The sequence below is a fragment of the Hydra viridissima genome, unplaced genomic scaffold (assembly GCF_058129835.1).
Source record: "Hydra viridissima isolate aposymbiotic clone 2 unplaced genomic scaffold, HvirCarnegie_v1 scaffold_9, whole genome shotgun sequence".
NCBI classification, from domain to species: domain Eukaryota; kingdom Metazoa; phylum Cnidaria; class Hydrozoa; order Anthoathecata; family Hydridae; genus Hydra; species Hydra viridissima.
In genome coordinates, this window is record NW_028324308.1 from 5,964,578 (window position 1) to 5,990,567 (window position 25,990).

The 25,990-nt window shown below is 30.9% G+C and overlaps 4 protein-coding genes and 1 pseudogene across 7 annotated transcripts in view; all 5 read left to right on the top strand.

The window, feature by feature from the left end:
* The window catches only part of LOC149883742 (torsin-1A-like), a 78,875-nt pseudogene extending 65,130 nt beyond the window's left edge, over positions 1-13,745 (top strand). The window contains exons 2-3 of the transcript XR_016456024.1: positions 588-738; positions 12,743-13,745. The product of XR_016456024.1 is annotated as a torsin-1A-like (transcript). The remainder of the gene's footprint in view (positions 1-587; positions 739-12,742) is intronic.
* The window catches only part of LOC145185579 (RAC-gamma serine/threonine-protein kinase-like), a 385,494-nt gene that overhangs the window by 65,137 nt on the left and 294,367 nt on the right, over positions 1-25,990 (top strand). The gene's annotated exons all lie outside the window — the stretch shown is intronic.
* Positions 1-25,990, top strand: part of LOC145186156 (cilia- and flagella-associated protein 65-like) — a 259,850-nt gene that overhangs the window by 65,137 nt on the left and 168,723 nt on the right. The window lies entirely within an intron of this gene.
* LOC145185156 (uncharacterized) overlaps positions 1-25,990 on the top strand; it is a 216,225-nt gene that overhangs the window by 65,128 nt on the left and 125,107 nt on the right. The gene's annotated exons all lie outside the window — the stretch shown is intronic.
* LOC145186157 (prohibitin-2-like) overlaps positions 1-25,990 on the top strand; it is a 227,685-nt gene that overhangs the window by 65,035 nt on the left and 136,660 nt on the right. The window lies entirely within an intron of this gene.

Below are 25,990 nucleotides of genomic sequence, written 5' to 3' on the forward strand. Positions count from 1 at the left end.
ATATATATATATATATATATATATATATCTGTGTGTGTGTAAAGTAAGCGTTTTGTATATTTCTAGTTTTAGCTTTATATCTTTTTTGTATTTAATAGTAAATCTGTAAAATAAATGAAATAGTCACAAAAAAAATTGCCTTTGAACTTATTATAAAGATAAACTTTGATAGAGAACTCAAGTCTCAAATTCTCAAGTTTACTAAAATCTAAAATTTACTACAGCTGAAAATTTTAAAACATTGGTATAGAAAACATTAAAACATGAGAAACGCATTATCTGGTATTTTGTTGACTTTTTAGCTTGAGCTCAAAAGATAAACAAAATGGTGTTAAAAAAATTAAAGTATTAAGATTATTGTTTTCTTCTTAGAATTGTTATTTTTCTTAGAAAATGATTATGATTGAACGTTTTTTGAGTCCGATTTGATTTCCAAAAATTAAAGAATCTATTAATGTTATTTGTTCAGCAGACATAGGCTACGTTCGACAATTATAACTTTACTTTTCTTATTTTTTTACAAAAGAAAGTTCGTTTAGAAAGTTTTAAGATCATTTTTGAAAATCTTCTTGTTAACTTTTACCTTTAGGTACAAAGTTTAATAATAAGAAACTCAATTTAAGATGTTAGGAGAATTAAAATGGATAGTCGTACTGGTTTCTTTTGGGTTAGTGCATTCTTTTGACCCATTGACAATGTCAGTAATTGGTTTATTTGGTGTTGGTGCTTTTATTTCACGTATGTAAAATTTTTTGTTGTCGGTTTGATTAGAAATTGTAGCTTCAAATATAATTGCAAAACTAAAATATTGATGTAATTACCTCACTTCCTTAAAATTACAGAAACAACAAAGGGACATCAGTCAAAAAAAATTAAATATTTCTAAACTGTAAAAAAAAGTTAAAGTAAAATTAACAAAATTTTGTAAAAAGTGTAAAATTTTTTGCTAACAGTCGATGAAATGCTAATAACATTCTTATTTTTTTATAATGACTGCAAAAGAGATGAATTAAGAGCGCAGTTTTTTTTAAAAGAGAGTATAATGCACGTGATAATTAAAATGACGTTTAGTCGGCCATTTTTAATTCTAGCAACTCGTATTACATGTAGAGCGTGATTATGTCACGCTCTACGTGTAATACGAGTTGCTTGATTATAGCAATATCTTATATCTTATAGTTGCGTGATACATAGAGAAAAAAAACTGTATTTTATTACATTTATTTTATTATTAACATTACAATTAATTTAATAACTTCATCAGGTAACGGTTTTCCTCGATAGCTCATATGTTTTCTAAAAGATATGCTTGATACTTTTGGAACTGATTTTACTAGAAGGTAGTGCATCTGATTCATCATTGTGTTTAACCTTGATATTTTTGCCGTGTGCTTAAGTCTAGAATTTCTTATCTGTTTATTTTAACTCTCCAGTGCATCTTCCGAATATACCCCGATTGGCAAAGGTAATTTATGTGATATAGAAGAAGTATGCAGCAGCAGTTTATGTACAGTAGGAGGCACAACATACCAGTCGTACAAACTCACTATACGTTTAGCTGTTTCAGTGCAGTATAAATCTAATTCATTGATATTAATAGGTTATCCACAAGATATGGTTATGAGAATATTATGCAATCTTTCAATTATGTAACAATCAACTTTAGTAATTTCAGATAAACTTTACTATTTTTAAATGCTCTTCTGGCAGTATTGCCGTCATTAGTATTTCCAGACCAACTCTGTAGCTGATGTTAAAGGTCACCTTTTTTCTTGCAAAATCAAAAACTTTGAAAAACGTCTTTAAGGTATTTATTTGATTTTTTAGATCTGATTCTTCTTCTCTGGATAAAATTGGAATCTCTTTTTTATATTGTAGAGGTCTACAAAAGTGACAACTTGAAGGATTTCCATTTTTCCAAATTTTGCCATCTTCTAATTTGAGCAATAAAAGCTGTACTGAAAAGATTTTCTTCACTCTTAAGTTCTATACTTGTGTTGTTTGTCTCGTATTTCTGTTTATAAATACTTTGGCTCGATGCTCCATTAAAACCAATCTTTCCATATAAAACTCCAAATATTTCGTTACCTTGACCACAATTAGGCATATCAATCATTTTAGTTATTTTACTCACAGTGTGATCTAACATGCTTTGAAGAGTACACTTTGCAGAAATTTCAGAAAAATGTTTATTCTCATGATAAAATTTCAATTTTTCCACGAAAATATTGTGTAAGGTAGGATAAATATAATGATCATAAACTGGCTTTAACAACTGTCACATTGTTACATCCTATAATAACACTATATTACTAAGTTAACTTTATATTACAGGAAATACCAAAGCTGTTTAGTTAAGCTTTTTCAAACATGTTGTACTTATCAAATAATGAATACTTTAAAAAATGGCGGAAAACAAGGTTTTTAACTGTTTATCAACATTTGTATTTCTTTAATATTTTCTAATACCGCAGGAGACCGCAGTAATCCCTCTATGATTTAAAAGTAGAAATGTTAATTAACTAGAAAAAATGTATATATTTTTGGAACTCGGTGGAACATTTTTTTAGCTGATATATAAACCAAAAAAATACAATAACTTACTACCTGTTTTTCGGAAAAGTCTTTAAATTTAAAGAAAAAAATCCGAATTTTTTTTTTCTTTTTAGTAAATTTGAAATATATAGAGCTAAAAGATTATCTTCAAAATAAATATACACTTTTATTTAAATTAAAAATACTCTATTTTAGTTAAATAAAAATCTCACATTTTTCAGATTTCTTTGAAAATAATATCAAATTTTTTTACTTCTTTTAACTATAAAATACAAAATAAAAATTTTATGAAATAATTATTTATACTTTTGAAATAAAAAATTATTGCAATTTAATATTATTTTAAAAAGGGCACTTAATTTATAGAAAAGTTGTAAGGGGTTTATTAGCATTTTTTTGTTGTTTTAAGTCACTGTGCGCCGGTTTAGAATACACTGGAATGCGTGACGATACTCGTGGTTTTTCTTTATATTGTGGCTCGACTGATACAAGTTCAGTTAGTTTTCTCTAAAAAATTTTTCTTCTTTTATCTCTTCATTAAAATTTGAGAAAATGATTGAGTTGGGTTTGTTTCAGATTAGATCCTCAAGTAAGTCAAGTGGTTCTTGTTGATAAATGATTGGTTGCACGTTGGTATTTGTCAAATAATTACAACCGCGCCAAATAAAGTCTTCCGTATTTATCCATGAAATTGTATCTTGTCGAACTTATTTTATAACGAACTAGTTTTGCTTGCTTTTTTCCAAATTACGCATTTTTTCATCCAGGCAGTATTGCTTGACAGGAGTGTCAGAGGTCACCGTAAGAAAAAGTCACCATTTTTACTAAAACAAGCTGTGTCTATCTGTACAAAAACAGCAGATAAATTGCATGAAAAATTTATTTTTGTATAATATATAATAAAATCAGTTTTTATCAAAATAATATATAACAAGAGAAATATACAGAAGTAAAAACAAACCATTAAACTTCAATAAAAGTTAATGATGCAAAAATAAATTAAACTTAAATTGATCAAAGATAAATAAGTTACTTTCTCTACTTTTAAAATTTATTCTAGAATACACCGCCATAACAAAATTTAGAAATAATAGAAATAAAGATAATTAAATTATTTTAGCTTTAGAAAATTATTTACTCTTAGATTCACAAGTGAACATCTGCTTGAGGGAAGATGTGAAAAGCAAAAGTTCATATTTTTTTAAAATTAAATTGCCCTAAACATCTAAACAAGGGCATTAGAAATACAATACCACAATGTCAAAATTTATGATTGTAGATTACAAAAACATTTGTGTAAGTAGAACGCATTCTCACCAGAAGCAATGAAATATCAATAAACATATGGAAGTCTAATCACTTGTGCATAAAAACAAATATTTTTGGAAATATTACCTGAGTGCGATCATTAGTTACATGCCATCATAGACACCTTTGCGCTACATTTGTGTATGACACTATGCAGCCACAAGCAGCACGTCATAAATAAAAGTAATAATTTTTGAAACTCAATTAAAACTAATTATCTAAATTATCTAAAAAACTAATTAAAACTAAAATTAATTATCGAAATTAAATTATTATGGCACTTTTTTTTAACAATAATATTTTATAGTTACAATAATTTACTGAAAATATATGCAATCATTGTGCTATTGCGATAAAGTTTTTGTTTTATAATGAAATGAAAATCGATACCTTTGTTCCTACGCATAAATAATGCCACAATAATAATGATAACCACAAATAGCTCCAGTTTTATGTAAGGACTCATACAATAAGACCATCAATTAAAAATGGTGCGGGTACCAATTAAAATATTTTGACTGAATACAGCTTTAAGCTAAATTATAAATTATGATGTATATACATAAATGTTTACTAAAACTTTCTTACAATATTTTATAAGTAGATATGTATATGCATAATATACATGTACGTTATACTGCAGAAACAAATTCTTTTTTTATACATTTGAGCTATATCAATATTTTATGGCTGCAGCTGCTAAATGCTTAAAATCAAGGCTTCAAGTATGGATGCATATTTAGTACATTATTTATTTTGGTACATGACAGAGAACATGCTAGCATGGTTTTAACAATTAAATCCCTATAATTTAATCATAAGAACCCATTGTTCAATCCATTGAGACTTATAGGAAAACAATTCAAACTCACGGACTAACATATGGGATCCATGAGGAAACGACAGGGACGCATGGGTTCACAATTAAGACTCATGAGCTAACCATTAAGACCTAATGAGTTAAAAATAAAACCTATGGTATGCCACGAATCACCTATAAATTTAAATTCATAGGAACCCATGGTTTATTCATGGAACCTCACAGACATTCTTGGGGTTTCAATAAAATTCTATTGTTACCCACTGGATTCTCATGGAATATTTCCCTCAGAGCCATCTCATTTTGAAGTATAAATATTGGTACGTAACATGAACTGCAGTATATAGATTTACTAAACAACAACTTATATTCTGGAGGTTTGTGTTTATTTGAAAATAGATTTGCCTTCCATAAGGGTATTCGTTATAATATTAGAAACTTATACTAAAAGCTATTTGTATATCTAGGTGCACTTTTATTCTGATATTACTTGGCTTCACGAGAGTATTTAGATGCATGATTTCTTTCTTTATGCAGGCACCTAATCTGTTCTTGCTTTTTCAGCTTTTATTACTTGAAATTTATAATTAAATATCTTTTCAAGTAATAAAAGCTGAAAAAGAAAGAACCGATGATGTTTTCCATTCCAATAGCGTGTTCATGATCTCCATAATCAATTCATTTCTTTTCAAAGCAACTATTTCAAAGCGGAGCTGTTATATCTAGCACATTAGGAATAAATTTTCCGAGATAGTATAACATTCCCGGAAGCTGTAAACGTTCTTTGCTGATTATATACTAAATTAGAATAATTTAAGAATAATAATACTAAATTAGAAGTACCTAAAACTGTAGTTTATATAAGTATTAAATGAACATTTGGGTTGTCACCAAATCTTTGTTCAACAATTTCTTGTGCAACATCAGATGCGCAAGATGTTCCCAATGACATAAGGATGAGCATATAAAAGGCCATACGGGATGTTAAGTTTACATAACTCTGATAATGACTTATCTAGCTTGATGTGCCACTAGCAGTTTGCCATGTTTATGACAGAAAATATATTGTTTCCACATAGTACGTTAAAAAGTTTGGTAAAAAGTGTCTTGAATAGATTATTTCCTCTAAGACAGCAAGTTCTGGTTCCAGCTGTAGCTTTCTAAGTTAAAATCACTTATCTCAAAAAATAACTAGATAGAGTGTTCCACTGTTTTTTTTTCAAAAAAAGTTGAAGCCAAAGATGGCGGCGATTAGAGCTCTTAGCGGTGACCGATAAACATTTTATAAGGTTTTAAAGAAATGCAAAAGAAAATAATTTTTTTATGCAAGAAAAACTAGACTATGAAACAAATTTTTAAAAACGTTGAAAGAAATGAAAAGATTTTTAAAAAAATTAACATCACTGCATGATAAGCGGTAATTGTATCTACCTACAATTTTGATGAATTTTATATTTTTTATTTTTATAACAAGATATCAGATATATACATGTTGCATGAACTATTAGCTGAGTGCTGTGAGTACACACATCTCAGGGGTTCCGTCTAGGGTTATGTCATACATGAATGTAATTAATGGGTATATTATTTCATAAGAATACTCAATAAAAAATTTTATTTTATTCTTTTTAATATTCCAGCTCTCAATAATTGAGTCAATTTTTTTTGACTTTTTATTCAAAACGACTTTAAAAATTCTTAAAAGAATCTTTTGATAACAAACATTATGTGTGTTATCAAACAATGTATAATGCATATAAAAAAATGTATGATGCATGTAAAAAAATGTATGATGCATATAAATGTCAAAAACTATCTCTTAAAGTTTAGGGATAATCACTCCTAGTTTAAGATATAAAAGCATGTAAAAACATCTTTAAAAAAATTTTCATAATATATTTTTTAAGAAACTTTTGAATATAGAAATATTTAAATCATCTACTATACTTTTGTACCTGTATTATATACAGGGTGTATACTTAATTTCTGACCCCCTATATCTCGGTCTAAGAATACGGTATTTCAACACATACCATTTTATTACTGTCATATCAATTTAATTAGACAAAGAATATATGTTAATAGTCAGTAATCAGTATTTTGTCCATTTCTTTCTATGCATTGGGTAATTCTCCTTGGCAGGCTTTCTACTAGGCGAAAACACTCTTCTTGCGTAATGGCAGCCCACTCCTGTTCAACACGTCTGATCAACTGTTCACGATTACGAGGTCGAGGATTGTGTAAAATACTGTCCTGGAGTCTTGACCAAATATGTTCGATGACATTTAAGTCGGGCGAGTTGCCAGGCCAGTCGGTCCACACTGCTGGAAAGTCTCTGTTGATCACATTCATTGTTGCTCTTGCCGTGTGGCAAGTTGCTCCATCTTGCATCAGAATAACTTTATTTCTCACAGGAAAGATGGTCTTATCATCAGCTGCACGTTTGTACACAGGTAGAATAATATCACGGTAATATTTTCCATCAACAGTTTTATTTTGCATGTGGGGGGTCAGAAATTAAGTATACACCCTGTACTATACTGTTATACTTTCTGTTATATATTATGGTTATAGTTATACAGAAATTAAATAACTTTATCACGATGCCAAGTTACCAAAATAATTTATCTTAAAAAGAAACTCAGCTGCCTACCATAGAGTTGTGTTATTAACCTTCTAACACGCACAGCATTATGGGTAATTAAGAACTAAAAGGTACATAATTTATATAAGAAATGCTAATTATTTAGGATTTCTGTACATGCAATTAATAAATTACTATGTTGGTAAGTTGGTCAGCAATTATCATTTTAGACCAAGTAACTATGTTTCTTTGGTCTAGAATGACAATTGCTAACCAACTTGAAAACTTAGTCAAGTTGGTTAGTAATTATCAACAAATACTTTTTCTTCTTCTATCATTAAGAATACTTTTTTTGTTATAAAAAAAACATATTTGTATTTGAAATTTATGTAAAGACAAATTATTCCGTTATTTTTAAGAAAAAAAAAAAACATGTTTAATCAAAGTAATATATTTTTATTTAAAACTAATACATTTATCAGTATATGAATATAAGATGTAAAACTTCATTATCATCAGTTTCTAAATTTTCATTTCAAATTAAACTATTAACAAGTTACATTTTAAAGGAGAATTTTTCAAAATCCGAGGTAAAAGGAGTAAAGCCTGCTAAAGTTCAAAACATCATTTCTTATTCTTAATTCTGTTTCTTGTTTCTTGATTCTCCATAATGATTGATTTCCATACTGATTCTCAATAATTTGAAACTCCATAATGTTAAAGATTCGTTAAACTATTAACATTTCTATTAAAAGAATAGAAAGATAGTCAAAAAATATAAACTGCGAAAATTTAAAAAAAAAAAAAAAAAATCAAAATTATACATTTGAGAAATAGGTGTTACACATTAAAAAAACTCTTCTTAGGTGATTACTTTAGTACATCTGTAATTTTAATGATTATGAACATACACTTGAAATTTTAGAGAGAAAGTTTTTCTTGAGCGTGAAATATCAAGTTTTGAAGAAGCAAAGAAATCAAATTCTTATAAAAACAAAGAAGTTAGCTTCAATAACAATACAAAAAAATTACATCGACATTAAAATTATAGAAACTTAGCATTGAGTTTAATGTTTCAACTGTTAGCTTACACCACGAGCGAGACTTTTGCGAACGAGACAAAGTAGCTTTTGTCCTTTTTGACAAGATCTTCTTTAAACTTTGATGGAGAAAAGACCTTTGATAAGTTTTTTGAAATGGAAAAAAAATCAAAACGACTTCGACAGGACAAAAAAAAACAAGGCCATGCCTCCGAAAGAATGCCCTGAGTTTAGAAAAGAATTTACACAAGCTTTAACTCGAGTTAATAAATCTAGTTTTAAAGTATCCAGAAATATTCAAGATGTTGCAAGACAGATACTAGGTTTCCACCAACATACATCAATCTAGAACATCATCTATTTTTTCTGCAATTTAATTGCATGCTAAATCTGCGCTCTATTTTGAAAGAGGACATAATTGAGGCTATTTTTTCTTAAGAACAAATTCTTAACAGCCTATTACAACTTAATCATGATTCAATTTCATGCTTAAAATTTAGATTCAAAAGCAATTTCTTTGTTCAATCGAATGTAGAGCCACGTGGTTGTGAACAATCCAATTAAACTTTCGTATTGCTGATCTTAGTCTTAGAGCTGCTCTTTTTTTACAGTTGATTAAATCATTTTTATAAATCACTAAATTTTTTTACGTATTGTTTTCTCTATTGAACTTAATGCTAAAAGTAAAATTTTTCTGTTCATATGTACTTTTATGTTTTGCATGATAGTTATTGGTACTTTCCGACGTGTATGAATAACTAGGGATGCTTCATTTGAAGCAAAGATCAGGAAACAGATTGCAATATTACTTCAATAAGGTCGCTCTTTCCATCTTTATATCATTAATATTTCAAATTGTAAAAGAATGACCTTTTTCTACAATTCTGTCGCAAATCATATATACAGGAATAAAAATACTGTAACAATAAGTCAATTGAGCGATTTTTTTAAGAGAAGGTCTTTCAGAGATCGATAGGTAAACATCATGTGTAAAAGTATTACGTTTAGCTCTTGTCTAAATTTTAAATGTTATACACTATGGTTATTCACTTAAGTATCTGTACACATATAATTAATACACTCTATATTGCAACAACATTGCAATACAACTGTGCAATACTTAAGCATTAGTTAGAGTAATTTTCATTTTGAACAACTTAGTCACAGTTTGAAGCTGAATGGTTTACACTTTATCTACTTAAATGCACAAAATTGTGTGGTTTTCCACATGGTTCGCATTTAGACCATATTACAGGCATGACAACTTAACAACTCTCAGTTGAAGCAACCTTTTTTAACAAGTCTTTTATCAACCTTGCGGCTATCAAGTATTGGATTATTCTTTTTTATGAATGAAATTTACTTGGAATGTATTTTCGAGGGCCTCGACGTGGGTTTTAGATGTTTCATACGCTTTCCATATTTTCATTTTTTATTTTCAGTGACTTAAATCAGTCATTCTCTGGCAGTCCAGGAGACAACACCACAAACCAACTTATTGCGTATTAGGATTTCTCCAAATTTGCCAAACTCGGCACAACTCCACTTTCTTCCCTCCCCTACTTTTATGATTAAAATTAATGAAGAGTTTTGTGCGGATTAAATTCATATAACAACTTCGGCCTCAAAATCAAAATAATGTTTAGTCTGAAGTTAAAAGTAGAAAAATGTAAAATATGTTGCTAATATTCGTCAGCGGTCCATTTTTAAGTATATAGATTTTTAACTTATAGCACATGGTACACTTGGTACCATGTGCTAAATGTTAAAATTGGTAATATGGCACAAAATAAAATCAGTGTTTAGTCAGCCAAATTTTTTCTAGTAGATATATTACATGTAGTGCGTGTATTTCACCGAACACAACAATATTTTGCAACTAAAAAGAATAATTTTTGGTACTATAAATAGTCGAACGCACTACTTTATGTACAAATTTAGAAGGATCAGCATTATAAGGAGGGGATGTTAACTAGCTCAAAATTCAGGACATAATCCTGTTATTTGCTGAAAAAGGTGAATAAAGCGTTATAAACTTTAATCAAAATTTAAAAATTTAAATGATGGTAATTAAAGCAAAACAAAAAAATAAGTAAACCATGTTTTTCTGACGCAGATTTTTCTTTTTTTTTTTTTAAAATATTTTTCATTATTTCAAATAAATAAGCGAACATTTACGCTAATCGACAAGATCAACTTCTGCACAGTGTCTTTGACAGTTTTTTTTCCCTACTAATGTCCACTCTCTAATCAAATCTTTAACTGTACTTATTGTTTTGCCACTCTTACGCAAACATCCTTTGCCAAATCCTCAAAATTTCAAGATTTAAATCTTTTTAGTATGAATTTGATGTCTCTTGAATTGTACCACTCTACGGTCTTCTTAGAATAATCACAAGAAGCAAGATCAGGCCAGAAACAACATGGAACATCATGGCTTCGATAAAATGGCAAAAGTCTAGCTTGAAAGCATTCCTTGATGTAAATATCTGAGTTTAAAGTTGACGATGTGACGAAAGCTCGAGATCTCAAACCACAGCTGCGTATTGGTTGCCACAAGAGAAATTTCTTACCAAGTTTATCCAGTAATTTATTCTTGAACTTGTTGTTGACACGTCGTCTACGAACAATTGAAGTGTAAAGTTTTGGATCTGGAAGCTGTTTGAAGTCACATTTGATGTACGTTTCGTCATCCATAATTACGCAGCCATTAAATTTTGCAAGCACTTCGTCGTAAAGTTTTCGAGCTCGAATGTTAGCAGTCAGTGATTGCTTCCCTGATCGGTTTGGATATTTAATGGCTTGATAAGACTTGAAGTTGTAAAATTTCTTAACTTTCAGCAAGAATTTCCAAGTACTTTTCTCATTACAAAGCTAATTTCAAAACTGAATTCTGAAATGGATAATACAGAGTTTTTAAACGTAGTTTTTTCAAGGCTTGAAAATGAATAGCAAAAAAATGCTTTTGACAGATGAAGTCTACATCAAATTATCTCTTACAACACATGGTGGTTCAGTGTTTGGTAAATTAGTAAAACAAGAGTCTTTGACAACTATAGTTTAAGATATTTTAGTGTCACTATATAGAGGACCGCAATATCTTTTCAGTGTTTTATCAGTTTGTGTGGTTGGGTTTGTGTTTCTACTTGAGCGCAATTTGTTTAAAACTAAAGAAAGCTTGAAGGATGCCTTGATATGCAACAATAATTGTGTAAATCAAGCATTATTAGAAAGGTTTGATTACATTGATACATGGTTGACCAGAGATAATATGTGCTTGTTATATGACTTTGTGCATCTACTTATATCTGTTCGTAATAATTGGATCACAAAAAAAGTCAAATCTTATGTTTAGAATGTGACGGGAATACTAAGCATGCATATTGGTCAAATATCTTAAGTTTGTTCAGACTAAAAGAAAAAAATATATATAAAACTGCTTAAACTAACAATTGTTTTTTGTTGCGCCAAAACCTTTTCAAAGATAAAAAGTTTCTACAATATATTTAAAAGCATAATTAGTATGAACAGCAGGATATAAAGATAAAGAGCAAGAAGAATCTAATTCTTAATATGAAGAACTTAGCGATTATAATGCAGAAGTAAGCCGTGAAGGTTTGAAAATACCAAATCGCAATGTTTGTCAGTGGACCTTTTTCTCAAATATTGTTTCATGAAATTGTTTGTAATGTCTACAACATGATTTACAAGCAAAATTAAATAGCTTTAATTTAATTTTTCATGAAACGCATAACCAAAATGCTAAGTATATTTCTGTAATATAGTGAAGATGTTCTGAAATTTCTATTTTAACCAGAGTTAGCCACTTAAAGTTAAATTACCAAAAAAACGATTTAAACTGATCAAAGCATAAGACCTTTTAACTGCACAGGCTGAGGCTTGGACCTCATCAAGCAGTTATCCCAATAAACAAGGTGAACATTGTATCACGATCAACTAATTTGTTTTCAAATCTTAAAAACATTGCTTTAATACTTGACTAATGGTTGACAGTTTATGGGGTCTAAAATTTAACAAATTCATTAGAGATTTACTGGCGTATTGGGTTTTTCTATTTTATTATCAAATTTTAACAAGCAGCAAATAATAACAAGTTCATTGGATTCTAGTTAATGTAATATCTCTTCGAAGTTAATAGTACAACAGAAAAAATTTGAATTCCTTAAAATATACTGGTAGCAATTTAACGAGCATTTTTCGACTTGATTATTTTGTTAAGTTTAACTGCTACTTTTTATTTTTTTACTTTAATTTTCTATTTATTGAAAATTTGCTTTAAAGTGTTTGTTGAATATGCCAGGTATTGTCTCCAAACTCTTTAAAAACCATTTTTGTGTATCTAAGACTATTTTTAAGAAGTAGCAAAATAACATAAGTATAAGGATAGAATAAAGACTTTATTTCTTTCCATAGCAAAACTCTACTGCCATTTTTATGAATGTTGCGATAACAATTGGTTGATGCTCGATACCGCAGGTATTGAAACTAGTTTGAATGAAGAACTACTTGGGCAGCATATAGCTAGTAAAACTGTTGCTGATGCTGTGAAATATCACGTTGAGAATAAACATCCAACATCACCATTAGTTATGTTTTTTGATGGATGGACAGGTAATGGCAAAAGTTTTACATCTGACATTGTTGCAAAGCATTTGTTCAAGAAGGGACTCGATAGTAAATTCATTATCAAAAAATTGGAACAAAACATTATCCGCATCATAGTAAACTGGAAGAATACAAAAAAGAATTGAGGGAAGTAATTGAATCATCCACAAATAACTGTGATCGCTCATTATTCATATTTGATGAAGCAGAAAAAATTCCCGAGGGTCTTGGAGATGTTTTAAAGCCCTACATTGATTATCATCATTCAATTGATGGCATAGACTATCGCAAGAATATTTTCATTTTCATAAGTAACACTGCCGGTAATAAAATAAATGAATATACTTTAAATCATTTTCTCTCGGGGAAACGCAGAGAAGATATTGCTCGTGTTGAGATAAGTAAAATTATATCAGAAAATGCATTTAATTTGCCAGGCGGTTTGAAATATTCTAAAATTATCTCCTCAGCTTTAATAGGCCATTATGTTCCATTTCTACCATTGGAACGAAAACATGTAAAACAATGTGCAGCAGCAGAACTTAAAAAACGCAATAGACAACCTGATGACAGAATCCTTGAAGATGTTGCCTCTGAAATAATTTATTTTCCAGATAAAGAAAAATTTTTTTCTTCAGCAGGCTGCAAAACAATTGCACAGAAAGTAGACTTATTTCTTCGTTTTAAGCATGCTTAATTTGGTTATTGAAATTTTGAATTCGGCCAATATTTTTTTTTAAACGATATTGTAATTTTTTAGGGAGCTTTACTCGGTGTTGTAAAATAATTTCTTTCTACCTGTCATTGAAAATATGTTATCCCAATTGTTTTTACTTTCTAACAAATATGCTACGTTGTAGCAACATATTTACGAGTTTGTGTTGGAACGCTACTAGAACATAGAAAATAGGGCCAGCATAAATGCGCTACCTCACTGCTATCTCACTACTGTTACGTTTGCGCTACCTCACTGCTACCCAACTGTGACGTTTTATAATCCTGGGGTTTTAGGATCCAATCATGCATTTGTAGCAACAGTAACAACAACTTGACTTGCAAATAGTTAGATTTGAAGTAGACAAGAAAAAAGGCAAACAAATAAACTAGTATACTTTTTTATTTTATTTTAGTAGCCCCCTTACAAATTAATAAAGCTTACTGATAAATTTATTATTAATGTATATTTTAGGCTCCTGTGTATCGAAACTTTGACAATACGATAATATTTCAATACGAATTTTATCGCAACAAGTAAAATGCTATCGTCAATCAATCGATAAGTTATCGTAAAATTACGATAAGTACTATTACAAAAGTCAACGTTTTGATTTTCATAACGCTAATATCGTTATTTTCCGATATTTAGCGATAATTAGTGATAATTAGCGATACTTATTTCTGTAAAAAAAATGATAGGAGCAAAAGGGCAATGGTAAAACCTGTTGTTTTTTTTAAACATCACCTCGTATTTGAGAAAAAAACAGTTTTTTAATTAAATTAATTTTAATTAAATTAATTTTAGTTGGTTGTTTAGCTTCACCCCATAAAGTTTACAGTTCCTAGTATTGTCATTATTGTGTTTCTTTTTTGAATTTAAATTCAAATTTAAAGAGAAAAGTCTTAATCAACTATAATCATCCGTCTTTTATTGAAGCCCTATTTTCTGTGCTGTCTTTGTTTTTTGTATTTCAGGAGAGTTTATATTTGAGCTTTGTGATGAGAAACTAACTTTAGTTTAAATTTGGTTTTATTGAATATCGCTTTCACTGGTTAAATATCGCATAGATAAGCATTGTTATTTAGCAAAAAAAAAAAAAAAATTGACCGGGTAGGTGTACCTAATTAATAATTTCTTTTTCTAATTAATAATTAATTTTTCCTAATTTCTACTATAGTAATAATATTTAAAATAATACTATAGAATATATAAAATTATTACTATAAAATTTCTCCTAATTTCTACTATAGTAATATTTAAAAGTGTAATTTCTACTATAGTAGAAATTACACTTTTAAATATTATTACTTGCTTTGGTTGAAATCCGGTACTGTTAAATATAGCTTTTCTATATTTAACAGTACCGAATTCAAACCAAAGTAAGAAACAAAAAGGAAAAAGAAATTGCAATTCCGATAATATCTTTGAAACGATTACGATAACAAATAGTTATCGGTATTGAAACTGCATCACGATAACTTTTGTGCGTCCATTTCGTATGGTAATTTTGATTATTTTAACGTTATCGTAACTCATTATCGTTTAGTTTTGATATGCTGATAACGATACGTAGGGGTTAGTATATTTATCAACATTATATATATTGATAAATATACTAAGCCCTAATAAATACCGATAGGTAACTTACTGATAACTATAGTCACCAGTAACTATAGCTATCAGTTAGTTACTTATTGGTAAATAGGATAAAAATATATTCAAAATATATAACAGGAAAAAAAATACTTCTATAAAGCTTCATTTTAATTTTATTTGGAAAAATTTTCAGCTAAATTTCAAAAGTTTCAGCTAAAAAAGTTTCAGTTAAAAAGTTTCAGCTAAATTGAAACCAGTATAAAATATAAAAAAAAAAATTCAACGTGTGCAAGAATGTTTAAACTAAGAAATCAGCAGATTGATTTAACTGCACTTTCAACCGGAAATAAGACGGGGAAATTCAACAAATCACCAGTAAGAAAACAGAAAATTAGAAAAAAATAATCATGATAACACATTAAAAATATTTTTGTATATGATAAATAAAAAGTTACAGAACCTATTTTAACGGACGAACTTTGTAAATTTATTGGTATTTAAACAAAATTGAATGATTGAAAAGTTAATAACTTATAACAAATAAATGTTCTACATTCATTTGAAAAAACAAAAAAGTATATATATATATATATATATATATATATATATATATATATATATATATATATATATATATATATATATAACTACTATGAATTGCGGATTCCAGGACATTGATAGCCTTTCCATACTTAAGGAATTCAAGATGGCGTCGTGTTTTTAAAAATGTAAATTGTTATTAGAATTCCATCTCATTGTTAATATCATGCTGGAACCTGCAAAGAAGTATAAAACTGTATCTTTTTCGTAATTTATTTCATAATGTTAAAGAGTTGATCATAGTCCATAAATGTAAAGCATGGTTTCAGTTTGTAGTGTCCGAGGGCTAGCGTGTGAATACCGTCTTGTAAGATGTGCCTTTTGTCGTCGTTAGCGCTGAGAGCAACTTTGTTGATTTCTTCGGTGTGAATATTGTGAAGATGAGATCGTATTACGTTCATGGTTGCAAGCTTTTCATTTCCACTTAATAAGCAGTCTTTATAATCTTGATGAGTGATTTTCTTTTCAACTACGCATTTCTGAATTCCTTTGCATCTTTTCTCTTCTTTTTCATAGGTTTTGTAAGAGTAGAGCTTAGGACGAAGTCCAACAAACTCTTTAATTATTTTTCCACCAGCTTCGTCTTTGAACATACCGATAATCTTATTATTTAACCCTACTTTAAACCCAGCGTTTTCAATAGCAGGATGGTCTTTAGAAAAGTTGCTCGTGTCAAATTTTTCAAGTACATCGTTAGCAATGTCCTGATAAAAATCTTCTGTTTCTATTTCGTAAAACAGAGAGTCAGTATCAGTCATGAGTAATTTCAGCTTATCCCCGTATTTAGGTTTCATGTAGTCGTAATGATGCTCAAACATGAGTGTTTTGCTCAAATCGAGGATGCTCATTCCCAAGTAAACAGGCTTGTCGTAGTAGACAATTGTTCTTTTCATGTGAACCGCAGCAAGGTTTTCATCAAAAATGGTATTTCTATCATAATTAGACTTTCTTGACAATTTCAAGACTTCTTTTCTTGTGGTAACAAGCCTAACATCAACGCGTTTTAGAATATTCTCCATGGTCTTGCCAAAGACAGAGTTGTTCATGAGTTTAAAAAATTCTTTATCAGATTCATTTTTAGTCTCGGTTCTTAATCTAGTGTTGAGGTCAATATATTGTTTCATAAAAGGTTCTTCTTCAAAGGTGATACCACGATGAATTTTTGTAATAACTAAACCCATCCGTTCATAGAGTTTTAGGTTTTCGTGATGAATGACATATTTCTCCTTGTTGTTTAAAGTAGGGACCAGCTTTTCCACTTTTCCAATAGTTAATCTTTCAGGAGCCAAAGGATAGTCGTTGTGTAAATCGTGTAGACTTTCAGGATAGGTTAAATCGACTTCGAGAATGCAAGGTATGGATTTCCAATTGGAGAGTTCATCTTCAGTCATCCATCTGAATCCTCTAAAAGGAAGAGGCTTACACATAGCCCATCCATATAAATTATTTGCGTCTAAATACTGAATGAATTTCGAAGGTTGTGAAGGATTGTAGGAATTGTTCATGTATTTGTTATTAGCAGTTCCATATCGATTGGAGATCATGCTAATTCCACCACGTATACCTTTTTGTATCATGTTGAGCATATTAATATCAGTTAACAATTCCAATTTAATTTTAGTTTTCTTTAACATAGCGTCCCAAGCCAAACCAGGAGATGTGTAATACCAAGCAGGATCAAGACCGTAATGACTGAGACATGTGTTTCTGAAATCTTCAAATGCATCTGCAAGTATCAAGACGTCTGAAATATTATATAATTCGTGATAGTCTTTAAAGGTGTTACACTCAAATTCGCTATAAACGTTTTGAGCATGTGCATAGTCTTTCACTTTTGCTGATTCATCTTTTAGCTTGGAATAGAATGCTTCAATAGGAGGTAATTGCGTTTCAGTGAATTTCTCAATGGAGTTCACCCAGTCATAAGGGTAAATGCCTTTTTTCCTTATCAAATCAAACTTTTCTCCAGAGTAATATTGAGCAACGTTTTTGCACTGTTCGTCAGTTAGATTTTTAGCTAGTTTTTCTAAACCGAAGGGTAAGAATCTGATGCTGTCAATAAACCTTAGCTCTTTCATTACTTCCTTTAGTTTACCTTTCTTATCAGTGAATTCTCTCACTTTGATTTTTTTCGAGAAGCTGATATATTTTTCTTCATTGTTGGGTATACAATTGAGCTTTCCACCTAATTTCTTGATGAACAAATGAGCGTCATAACCAGACAAGTTATGAAAGACAACAGGAATGAATTTTGGAATTTTATAATCCAAGTTGCATTTGTTATGAGCGGCTCCTCGATACTTTCCGGTTAAATGGCAATGGTCTAAGACTTTATCACCGTTAAGATCTTTATTGCAAATATGGCATTCGGTTGCATCCTTAAAATTCTTTTCATCCTTATCAGTAACCACTTCCTTTTTTACTATATCAATCTTGTCAAGAATCTTTATAAGGTCAGCTTCAAGCATGGTTATAAACTTTTGAGCTACGTCATCCTCTTCGCTTTCAGCTGTGTACATGACTGGTTCTCCTTTGTAAAGGCTATCGTCAAAGCATTTGATATAATAGCAGAAGGAGCTTGGAACGTGCTTTTGATATTGTTTGGTGTATGACTCTTTCGAATTTGGGGTGCAAGTGCTGATAGGCTTTGTGAAACTTTCAAAGTCTGCGTATACGATGTACGGAACCCTCATAGACTTGTTATAGCTTTTAAATTCAACAGTTGCTCCTTCTTTAGGAAGTTCGATTCTTACTGGAGCGTTATTATAGCAGTCTTCTCGATGTTTTTGAAGCTTTTCTTCCTGGTCATAGCCTTGCAAGCAATTTCTGCAATAATGTTGTTTTCTTTTACCTTTTGAAGTTTGTGTAGACAATAACCGACTCATACTTTTAATCACGCAATAATGGTTAGTGTCTTCGTTTGAAATAAACAACAAATCAACACAGTGCTTTCGATCTGTAAATTTAGATATTTTCAAAGGGTAAAGTTTTTCATTTTTATACCCAAAGACGTTAATGCTAATGTCTGGATTATTTTTCTCAAACTTATTGATTTTATTAAGCTTGACAGGAAACTCCATTCCTTCCCAATTCAGTTCTTCTGATTTTAGAACCAAGTCTTCGTCAATTCTTTCGTTATGCGTATTTTTCAGATTCAACGCTCGAGTGACTGACCATTTAAAGCATTGATCGTCCTTGTTTTCCATGTTGATGATTGCCTTTTTGTCTTTCAGCTCTTTAGGCAGCTCAATATAGGAAGAACCGCTGATAGGCTCGTAATCAGTAAAGTTAATGTCCATTCTTAAAATCTTAGATATAGTGCAATTAGATCCTAAAGCATTGTATTTGACACTACTTTCCAAGACTTTTCCTTCCATTTCACCCATGAGTTCTCTTACATTTGTAGTTGCTAGAACAATCTCTGATCTTGATGAAAAGCTTGCTTCCCGAGTCACTTCTTCACCAGTCATCATGCTTACAGATTTCATTTCACACGTTAAAATAATTCTTACTTTTGTATTCCTTTCTCCTTCCATGGTTTGAATGGCAGACTCTCTTACCAAATTAAAAAAGGATGCAATGTCTTGATATTGAGAAGAAGGTCTATAGGAAAATTGCCTCACAGAATTCTCTGCCGAATGTTCAGTCATTTTAAACTTTACTGTAAATGGTTTTGGTACAGGCTGTTTATATACTGTTTTTGATACAAGCGATTTGATAGACTGTATCTTTTTATCGATTTGTTTTGCTGATTCGCTTACCTTCTTCTTGACAACTTCAGGAACATAGGGTTCTATCCATTCTTTAACATCATTAAACTTAGTTTTAACATAGGATGCCACACTTTTTGCAACTTTTGTCAGAGTTGAAAATAAAGGTCTTGGTGCAGGAACCGGTCTAGGTGTAATAACGTTTGTTGAATCCTCGACTGATGTATCAAGAATAGAGGGTTCATCTCTTGTCGTCTGATTTTGCAAGAGAGTAGAAGGCTCGAATGAAATCAAGTTGCTAGACCTCGGTCTTGGAGCTGTCACAGGTCTAGGTGCTGGAACCGGTCTTGGGGTAGACACAGGTCTTTCAGGACTAACAACAATCCTTACTTTTGTTGGCTTTAATGAAACTTTTGCCGGCTTTATAGAAACTTTTACAGCTGGTCGAACAAACCTAACCATGGTAGGTCTTTCAGGCAGCGGTCTTGCCTCAGTCGTTCGCCTACGAAGAGCAGCAGGAGCAGAGACAACTCTAGGAGGCTGCAAAGCCATTATAAGTTCCTCCTTTCTCATTTTAGAGTATCCTCTTATTTTCTCCTCTTTAGCAATTTCTTTTAATTCTTTCACAGTTTTACTTTCCATTTTTATTACGGAAAGATTTTTGTTTAAGTCACTTTCAATTTTTCGCTCTTTGGCGGTAGTTTTTGCTTTTTGCTTTTTAGCATCAGTTTTATCACCCATTTTATTAAGGGAAAGAAATTTTTTTTCGGTGCATTCAATTTTTCGCTCTTTAGCAATTAAATCTGGTTTTGAAGAATAGATACTCATTTTTATTATACCAAGATTTTCTTTAAGTCAATTCAATTTTTTAAATCTTGGCACACTTTCAGCATATTTTCTTCTTCGAAAAGTTTTTACCGTTTTTTAATTCTTTTCGCGGGAGAATTAAAAATTTATGAAACAAGATAATTGGCAAAAATTTCGCTTATTGAGTCGTATACATGTGCTTGACCCATTTCATCAAATCTAATCGTATACTTTCTTCCCCACTCGTCATGTGCAGTAAATTCACATCCAACCGCATGAATTTCTTTTTCTTCATCAAACAGATGCGCACGACCCATGGTATCAAATTCAATCACATACTTCCTCTCCATCTTTTTATTTATGCCAAGAATTTTATTTAAGTCAATTTTTTAACATGTTAAAAGTTAAAAAATCAATTTTGCTGCTTTTTACGTTTTTCAAGCTTTTCAGAATTTAAAAATTCAATCTTGATTCCATTATCCACCTTTCCATCTCGACGCTCTAAATATCTCCATCCACGTCCAGTTCCTGCCATCGCTTTGTAAAGAGACTTGTATTCAGTCACCTCACCCGTTTCTATGTCGGTTATTCTCACAGTGATGGGCTTTTTCTTAACTAAACTAAGCCATTCCCATTTTGGATCAACAGGTTTTTTTTCTTTTGGAGGAAGCTTTACTTTTTTTTCTTTTGCTCTTTCTAAAATCTCATCTTTACTGATCAAGTTGTTTTCAACCGCAAGCATCATCAACGTTATTAAATCATCTGCTGTTTTACTAACGCCGTTTTCATTCAACAAATTTTTCAAATACGATGTTGTATATCTCATTTTATTATACCAAGATTTTTGTTTAAGTCACTTTCAATTTTTTCCTGAAAAGATATCTTAATAAACTTAATAAACAGCAGTCATGTTGGTTCCGTCTGAAACAAATTTAAGCAGTTTGTCAGAGATCACCACTGCAAAAATAACGGTATTTGCAATAGTTGAAGTTCGAAATTTAAGGTTTACCACTAATTCAGCTGTTTCCGACGTCATTCTTTCTTTTTGCTTGCTGATATCCACAAAGAACAACGGGTATAATTTTATATATTCAAGCAAGCTTAACCCAGATTGACAAACAAGTTCATTTGTGCCGTAATATTTTTCATCAAAAGAGAACGCATCTGAATAAGCCATAACCACTCTCTTTTCTCCAAAATTCAAGTCGTAATTGTAATTTGGATACTTTATTCCATTAACAGTCACGTAAAAATTGCTAACATCACAATGGTCGAATAGTGACGGATTAACTGTTTGACTGGAATTTCTGTTTGTCTGAAGTCCGAACAAGATAAATCTTGGAATGCTTTTGTCAGTGACTCTTCCAAGCGACCAGGTAAATTCTGTTTGACCGGCTGGAATAAGCTGTCTTTCACATTTGTTTGATTTATAAGCCACTTGAATGGGAATTTTTTGAGCTATTAAATTCATGAAATCAGTCTTTTTCGAAATATCTAATTCAACGCGAGGCATATAAAGTCTGAATTTTTTAAGGTTGATCATTCCTGCACTAACACTTTCCGCTCTATAAATTGCATCATCGCATTCTTTCTTTGTAAAGGTGATGGTATGTCTAAACCCATAAACAACTTTGTCATAGGTTTCGCAAAATCCAAAAATGTGCTTCAACGGAATTTTAAACGAAAAAGCTCCAACGGATGTAGTGTCTGCAAACAAGTGGTCTCGTCTAACATTGAATCCTGAATTTCCAACAAGATTTGACGTATCCATATACCACATCTGTTTTAATCCATCAGCAAACTGAAATCCATAAGGATATTTCATCAATCCAAGTATGGTGGTGGCTGGACCTGGATACATCACTCTTTCCACTTGCTCTCCCGACAAGTCATAAGTCACATCATTAAACAAATACATCAAAGCGTTGTTCACCAGTGCAATGTTGTCTTTAGCATCGTAAAAGGTTCCATCGCTCTTTTTCAACACTCCTTCAATAAGAATGTAAGCCTCTGATGGTACTGTTTGAATCGATTGACAGTCAATCTCAAAAGTAATCGTGCCTGAAGAATTTAAATCAAGATTGGTTGGAAGATACTCAAAAAAATCAACTTTTTCAATACCAATATCATACTCTGGGTTCTCAGTAACTCTTAATCGCTCAGTACTTATCATTTTTTATATAATAAAAAAATTATTTAATTCATTTAAATGTCTCTCATTGCAAGTCATCGCAACAGAATGCTATCTTCATGCTATTTTCATACCCTGTCCCATTTTTACCAGGTCTTGAATTCGAATCGCGTTCTTTTTAGACATTTTCTTACTTTGAATAGATGAACCAGTCTTTAATTTTTCAATGGTCTTTTTACCTTTATCAATAGCTACATCTTTAGCAGCGGAAATGGCTGAAAAGGCTAACTCTGTCCCAGCAGATTTTGCAGCTGTAATCGCTTCTTGTCCAATTTTACTTGTAGCAGCATTTTTAAGCAAATTCACTGTTGCTTTTGACACACTTGACGCAGCTGCTCTTTTTATGAAATTTTTAATCATGTCCACAATACCACCTCCACCAACAACGTTCTTTTTCACATATCTTCTTTTGTTCACAATGAGCATTTTTTTAAATAAAACACTTTTTTTAAATAATTTTATCAATAGTCCTCATTAACGATTTATATTCCTCTTTATTAATCTCCCCCTGTCTCAACAGCTCATCGCAAATAGCAACAGCCACATTTCTTGACTCTTTATTCCCAGCATGCCATGCAGCAATACTCAATTCAAGCTTTTCCACAAGAGCGTTTGAATCGCTTGGAAGTATAATGACACCACTACCTTTTTTACCTTTTTCAATACGCATCATTTTTTCCCAAATAGGAGCAATAAGTTGTTGATACTTTGGTCTTCTTGATGATTTCGGTTTATGCGGTTGTGAATCAGATCTTATAGCATCACTATCCATTAAAATTTTTTCATAATTTTGCAAATCTTCATCGGTATAGCTCTTTGGTATTGTTAATTCAGTCATCAGTTCCCAAAGACCTTTTGTTCCATTATACTTTTCTTCACCGACAATGATATCATTTCCATCTATTTCAACCTCCATTTTTCCAATGTACATTTTATCTCCAACTTTGTTCACTTCGAAAGGCATTTTGGATACAAATTTTCCTTTAAGCATCTTTTCATTGCTCTCGATGATGGGTTTAAATAGCTTGCTCACATCAGCTTGAAAATTCGTATCTGAAATGTTGTCGTTGATGCTGTTCTGATAAATCCTCTTTCGTCTGTCATTAATTTCTTTCACAATTTCATCCCTCTTGTTAGGGTCTTGTATTTTAAAGAAAAACATCTTTTTAAAATACGTAGAAAAAAACATAAATTGGTTTTTACGACTACGTTGATCCTTTCTTAAAATACGTAGAAAAAAACATAAATTGGTTTTTACGACTACGTTGATCCTTTCTTAAAAAGGTTATTGAACGTTTGAATCGCGTCTTCTCGTCCTTTTTGGATCAAGTTTTCTTTAGTAACTTCATCTATTCCCTTTTTGGTTTTGGTTCGTATTTCATCCATCAAGGATTTAAATTTTTGAAGCTCATCAAGAATCAATTGAAACTCTGAATCGTTTATTTTTCCATCCATCAACGCTTTGGAAATGTGCTCGCTAATCGTGTTCAATTTTGACTCAGCCAACACTTTGATCTTTTCATGCTTCTCCGCTTTCAATGCTAGTTTTTTGTTGACTTGTCCTCCTACAATGGATAAAAACCCCATTCCAATAGCCACACCTTCACACGCAATTGCTATAGGACTAGCAATAATGGTTGACAAAAGCCCTATTCCAGTCGCACCCAATGCTATACATAATCCTTGCATCACATTGTCCACATTCGAAATGATTCTAAACACGCGATGATACTTTTTGCTTAGATGTACTCTCTTTGCTTTTTCACTCTCTATCTCTTTCTGAATTTCGCTTATTTTCTGAAGACGGTAATTGTGTCCTCCTTCATCTGCAGGAGCGGATGGAAGAACTGGATAAAGTTTTTCATTCAATATTTCCATTTTTTTTTATTAATAAAAATTATTTTAAATCAATGTAATTAATCTTACAAAGTTTTTCTCCTTTTTTAACAATCACGTCCTGTTTGCTGTTACTATTCACGTCTATAATAACATCATCTACAGACTCTGAAATAATAACTTCGTTTTTTCTATAATTCAATTGATCAGTAATTTTATTCATTAATGTTATCACTGCAACACCTTTCTCCAAATTCAACCCAATGGATAAAGCTATCATTGTATGTGAGAGAGCAGCAAATTTAATGTCTTTCTGAGCAAAAATCTCATATTGTTCATTAACGTTGAAATAAGGTGGATGATCTAACGTTTTCGTAGACACAATAATGTTGTTTGGTCTTCTTTTCTCCAACTCTCTAACCCTCTCTTCCAAAATTTTTAATTGCAAATCCAAACTATGAACTTCTGCTGGGACAACATTTCTAAAAAACTTGTGAGGAGCATGCATTTTTACATATTAAAAATAAATTTTTAGTTCATTTTATTACTCACATGTAAAGAATAAAATGATTATCGTTTTAAGCAGCAGAAGCACACACTCTATATTCATCCTTTTTAAAACCTTCAATCAACACCTCAATTAATCTATTTCTTTTCTCCTCCTCATTAATGTATTCTACGCTTTCATCATCATTATGCATATCTTGTAACAATTCATTATATATATAATCATCATATTCATTTTGTTCTTCAACACTCATCGAATTGTAATCTAAAACTATAGTATCATTGTAAGGTCTATTGTAAGGCAAATCTTCAGGGTCATCATCATCTTCAGGGTCAACTAATATAAGTCTATTGCGAGGAGCAATATTATTGTTAGGTATATCCTCTGGATCATCATCTTCAGGGTCAACCAACATATACCAATTGTAAGGCCTATCCTCAGCAACAGAACTATCATCGTCTTCTAAAAATTCATTATCTGACATACTCATTGTTATTTTTTATATGAAAAGAAATTTATTTAAGTCATTTTCAATTTTTTTTCTTGTCATACAAAAACAGCGTGTCTATTTTTGCAAACGTATCAATTCTTCATTATTCACCCATGAGTTGAAAGAGTCTGGATATCCAAACCATTTGACTAAGGATCTGTTCTTTTGCTTACGAATGACTTTTTCAATTCTAAATATGTCTTGATTAGTCTTTTGCATTTCTTGTTCGTAAAAGGTAACTTTAATTTCTTCACCGTTAGCATCAACGATTTTATACGTGGGTGGATTAGTATGCTGAACATTTAACACGGTAAAAACCTCTTCAGTCCATCTCGGTGTATACCCCTTTTCAAAATGAGACTTCTTTTTTACGATCCTCACTTTGTCACCCATTAAGAATTTTGGTTTTGCTGGTAATGTTTGATCCTTTCCATACAGATTCCACCATACCCTACCTTTATTCTTTTCGTCGCTAGCTTCCATTGGAGTCATTTTGATGGAAGAGTGCTTGGTGTTGTTATAATTTTTCACCATCTCATCCAATACGTCAATGTATTTATGAGTGTTGTTGGCTGAAAAATATTTAAACATTCTCTCTTT